The sequence below is a fragment of the Pimephales promelas genome, chromosome 24, assembly GCF_988280905.1.
Source record: "Pimephales promelas chromosome 24, fPimPro1.hap1.1, whole genome shotgun sequence".
In the NCBI taxonomy this organism is placed as follows: domain Eukaryota; kingdom Metazoa; phylum Chordata; class Actinopteri; order Cypriniformes; family Leuciscidae; genus Pimephales; species Pimephales promelas.
In genome coordinates, this window is record NC_142792.1 from 15,478,952 (window position 1) to 15,484,951 (window position 6,000).

Sequence of the window (6,000 nt, forward strand, 5' to 3'; positions counted from 1 at the left end):
AATAACAGAAAATCGGCTGAATGGATTTGAAAACGGTAAAACTCAACTGTTTAACTCTGGGGGAGTGGTAAAATGAGCCTATTTCCAAAAAAAAAAGTGGAGTGGACTACACAGTGACACCACCACAACATCAGCTCTACTATGGCAAGCCTTTTTAGCTTAAATTGTACCCAGCCTTACTCGTCGTAATTGCATTTTTACTAGTAACAAATACAATTGCAGAGCTCTCTAATTGAATTGTTACTAGTAAGAATTTAATTAGAGAGCTCTGTCATTGTAAATCTTACTAGTAATAATTGAATTAGAGAGCTCTGTAATTGTAACAATTCAATTAGAGAGCTGTTATTAAAAATGAATTGAAGTCAATGGAGACATATGACTAGTAAAAATGCATTTGTTGAGCCCTCTAATTGTAATTGTTACTAGTAATAATTGAATTAGAGAGCTCTGCAATTGTATTTGTTACTAGTAATAATTGAATTAGAGAGCTCTGTAATTGTATTTTCACTAGTAAGAATTGAATTAGAGAGCTCTGCAATTGTATTTGTTACTAATTGAATTAGAGAGCTCTGTAATTGTATTTTCACTAGTAAGAATTGAATTGTAGAGCTCTCTTATTTAATTGTTACTAGTAACAAATACAATTGCAGAGCTCTCTAATTCAATTATTAGTAACAAATACAATTGCAGAGCTCTAATTGAATTGCAGAGCTCTGCAATTGCATTCTTACTAGTAGAATTGAATTATAGAGCTCTCTAAATCAGTTTTTTAGCTCTCTTAATGTAATTCTTACTAGTAAAAACTGATTTAGAGAGCTCTATAATTCAATTCTTACTAGTAAGAATGCAATTGCAGAGCTCTGCAATTCAATTAAAGAGATCTGCTATTACATTCTTTCGAATTGGAGAGCTCTCTAATCGTAATTGTTATTAGTAAGAATTTAATTAGAGAGCTCTATAATTGTAACTGCTACTAGTAGGAATTAAATTGTAAAGCTCTTTAATTGAATTCTTACTGGTAAAAATGCAATAATGGCGAGTAAAGGCCAATTTATGGGTACGCCGTAGTGCACGGCGTTGGCTACGCACGTAGGCGACGCCGTTGTGAGCATTTATACTTCTGCGTTCAGGTCTTGGTTGCTCTGCAGTACTGCTCCGAAAAGCTAGTTGGTGGCGGAGGGTTTTAATGTTCCACTGTGTTTAGATTCCTCACGGCTAGGTTACTACAAGCAATATCGACTGAAAGAGAGCTGATCATGTTGGAGTTGGAGCTTATTGAGGTGGAAAAACAGTTCACTTTAGTGAAATTACTAAAACTGAAAGGCAGAAATGTGACAGAAGACGTCGGAGGAGATGGTACGTGTGGAAATCATAGACAGTGGTGGAAATGGAGATGGTCCTCACTGCGGAACATGAAATCCATGGGGAGGAGTCGGATCCAGATCCAACTCCTCCCACCTTACATACACCTAAACCTAACCAACTCCGCCCCCTGATCCCTAAACCCAACCCTAATCCTACCCATCTCCACCCCTTGGATCGTGATCCGACTCCTTCCCGTGGATCTCATGTTCTGCATTGAGGTGCTACTGGAGAAATGCGTGAGAAGGTACGTGTGGAAATGCGTAGGAGGAAATGCGATGCTACCAAGCCGACCAATCACCGATCTTGCGGTCCGCGTCGTCGCGACGTGTAGTTACATTTTTGAAGAGGTGCGCGTCAGGCGACGGCGAAGGGTACGCGGTATGGGACGCGTCTGTGCGTATGCTACGCCGTCCTTACTGCTCGCACCCTACGCAGAAGTATAAATTGGCCTTAAGGTTGGATACAATTTAAGCTAAAATGGCTTGCCATAGCTCTACTGATAATTCTTCTACTTGATAAGCCTTAAGGCCAATTAGTCCTAATCCTGTCTTAATATCCACCTTATTCTGCGCCCGTTCTATTTCCCATGATTCATTGCGGTTTCAACTGACTTAAAGGTTTTCCACTTCCTGTTGAAGTATTTGTGTTTCGGCCATGTGACTGTAAGTTCAACACATCAGACGTTTGATCCGTCTCTTACCCTTCTTACCACTTCAACTGATCTGAGTCATTTAACTATAGATTCCAACTTTATCTGCTGGTCCAGATCCTGAAAAAATCACGGACTAACTTTAAAATGTGTAAAAATTAAACATTTTTGCCAACGGCATCAAGCTTGAGTTTGGCGTTTCATCTATTAGTGCTGTTGATGCACTTATTGGCCACAGGAGGGAGCTAGTGATACCTATTGTTTAACGTAATAAATGGGAATTTTTTTTTTTAATATGACATTTTTAAATTAAGCTGGACGCATAAGAACTAAAGTGAATGACCGAACCTACTCTATGCACGGTGGTATTTCCGGTGTAGGTGTAAGGATGCTCGATAACTTCCGCCGATCGCAGAGTCCAATGCAATACCGAGAATTTATATATTGAATTTTATACTCCATGGTTATACTAAAGAAACGTTAGTCACAAAAACAGATAAAACAGACACCCCTCGTTGTGTTTATGCTTCTTTTTAAAATTATATTAAATAAACATAACTATATATAAAATTACATCTAAACGTATGTACGTTTCGTTTCAAAGACGGGAGGACAGTACATTTTGAAGACTCCCGTTTTAATCCCGTTTTCCTCGGTTTTCCTCCGCTTTAATCTCCACAACCGGAAATGGACGAGCATCCTTGCGTCAAATCAGAGCCCGTCTAACCGGAGAGCCTTGGCGCTTCCTATTAGCCCCGTTGTGTATAATCCTGATTGCAGTTCCATTAGAATTCCACTGGAGGTGATCGCTGTCGAGAACAGAATGAATGGGAGTCTATGGGGCTAAACGGCTAAAAGTGTCTCTTTCACCTGCTTGTCGTTAAATTAACATAGATTTTATTGTTGATTCCGCAAGTTCAATATACATTATAGGCCAAAAGTCGAATGAACGAGTACTTATGTCGTTTTGATTTCTTACAGGTTAGGCAGTTGTTGGCTGGAACACGCTAGCATTCTGCTATTGTGTGACGTCATCACATTTTTGAACAGATTTTAAGAACAGATAAGTGAACTTAAAAATGCAATTTTCAGCTGAGTGTATTATCTTAGCCCTCCCTTTTGAATGCAGCTTTCAAATTACTTGACAAAAAATTACATCCTGAGAAAAGTGGATTTATGGGGGTGAAACCCCATTGATTCCCATTCATTCTGCACTCTACCGCGAGCGCCCCCGCATGGACAGAGACTCGTTACTGCAGCCAGTTCAGAAACCGGAAGTATTCAGAAGTTCAGAATTTCCGGTGAAGGCGTAAGGATGCTCGATAACTTCCGCCGATCGTAGAGAAATACCGAGAATTTAGCCCATTCTCTCTCCAAAGACTGCAAGCTTGAGTTTGGCGTTTCATCTATTCGCCTTATTCACGGCAGCGCCATCTTTGATTTTTAATGAGAATGAAAGCGAGGCTGTGAGGGATAGACTTGCATCTCTTCAATGGGCTGTACTGTTATTTAATGTGTTTTCGGATTGTTCTGCTCATGAAACACTGGAAAAATGTCTTTCCAAGAAATGTCAGTTGACAAAAAAAGTCCAGACAATTTGAAGCAATCTAGCCGCTTTATTCAGCTTTTTACAGCGGATGGCATTGGAAACACGCTAAGTCTATCCCTCACAGCCTCACTTTCAGTCATGGCGCTGCTCTGAATAAGGTCTATTAGTGCTGTTGACGGCTGTTGATGCGCTTATTGGCCACAAGAGGGAGCTAATGATTAAACGTGGGCACAGGTGATCACGTCCGGTTTCTTTATTGTTTGGAACGGGCGAGTTGTGGGAACCTACTTTTTGTTGACCGTACTGCGTTCAATGAATCATGTCTGCATATGTGAAACCGAAAATAAAGGTGAAGTCAATCTTTAGTCTATTGTTTTGGTAACGAAATATGACCAACGAGTGCAGCGAGTCAGGATCGAGTCATCCCGCCTCACAGCCTCTGCGTGGCTATTGGATGCTGTGAACAAACAGAAAACGGCGCTATGTTTTTCACGGAAATTTCATTCAAGCCTGCATTGGAACGCAGTTGTGGATTGCAAGAAGAAACGGCCACGAGATGCACAGCACGTGGACCGGTATGTGAATCAGATTATTATTTATCAGCTGGCTGGTTGTCTATTGGAGACGATACTTGTGTTGTGCTTGATGTGGTGGAGCGCGGATCCGTTTGTTTTGGATAAACTACAGTGGACTGGAAAGTGCGTACGTAGTTTATGTCGTAGTTTATTCACGTAGATGTGAATTTGAGAACTTGTACAATAAATATTCATACTTGTATGTGAACATGTACACTCACAGCTCCAAAGTGAAAACTTGTAAAATAAAAATCTGAAGTTGAAATTCTGAAAGCTGCAGACAAGCAGTCACAAATGTGTAAAATGTCATTCCCAGAAATACAATGACAGTCACAAACATCTAAAATATATTTGCATGTATTCTTACATTCACATTCGCAGTACCCTCAATTAGTCACTAGCAACTTTTCGAATCTGTCACTGCAAATTCAAATTTCGTGCCTTGACTTTAGCTACTCCTACGTCACACTGACGTCACGCAGGTGCAGCTGCACATGTCGTGATGCAGAAGCTGGCCGCTGAAACAAGCCCGGGAAAATGTCGTGTTGTGCAGTTGTTTGTCAGAATCGAAAATCTGTAAACAAAGGTCTGAAGTTTTACCGAATACCATCAACTCATACTCCTTTTAACGCCAACCGCAGACGTCTTTGGTTACAAGCCCTCAGAAGAATCGACTGTAATGACAACCTAACGTTAATTAAAAACGCCCGACTCTGCAGTTCTCAGGTAATATCAGGTAACTTAAGTTGCGCTAAATCACCCACATCAAAAACTCTGATGTATTAAGTACACTTATCTAACGATAAAATAACGAACAATGCATGAGTTTGAGATAGCTAGCTTAAATGACTAAGTTAACGTTAGCTAACGTAACGTTACCTTTTGTTCAGTTGCGTTACGTTGTCTTGGTAGTTAACCTGACAGTTAGCTAGCTAGTCTAGTAGCAAGTGTAACGTTACCATAGACGAACGTTATCTAGTATTTGGCTAATAACGCGGTTATAGTGAACTCAGACTAAATTTAACTTTAACACCAACAGATCTAACTTTTTTGTACAGGAGAGGTGTCCATGGACTTCAGTTGTCCTGACTTTGTCCCGTCTGTTTTTTTTTCATACTCAACCCAGTGTCAAAAAAACAAAGGCGATGCAAAACTTGAGAGGTAAATATAGTCACTTTCACCTCATTTAGTTGCTCGCTGGGATCACGTCATTACTCACCATCCATTCTCTGCATGCATTGAAGAGCAGGGAATGGATGGCCAGTCATTTAATGTCACATAATTTTTGTCAAGAGAATTTCTTCGACCAGATAGTTTCTGTTATGTCTGCATTTTCTTGTTAAGTCCTTTGAGGGATGCTATGTGATTTACACTGACTTCATTTGGGGAACTGAGAGCCTCTGTGATCTACCAAGCAACTAAACTATTTTGGCCTGACTGCTTGCTCTCTTCTCTGAGTATCAGAATTAAGAGGAAAAGAACAAGAGAGGAAACCACACACAGACCACCAGATCACGTCCACCTGTCCACAGAAGATACAGATGAGGTTGCATCAGAATCCTCAGCCGCTTGCCTGTCCTCAGATGACTGCAGAATGGAGCCTGGTGCTGGTCCTTTTACAGGTAAAGAACTTCTAACATTTTAACTAATGTATGGCAGTCACTATTATGATGAATCGGGTCACCCTTTTTATAATTTTTTTTCAATACAGCATAACTATGTTGTGAATAAAGTTGAAAATGATTCTGTTTTAGCACATGCTGGGGTGGTGGCTCGGTATATTTTCCTGCTTTTTTGTCCTTAGCCAATCACATGCCTGTCCTAACTGTACATGCGCATCAGATACCTGTGTGTGTGTGTTT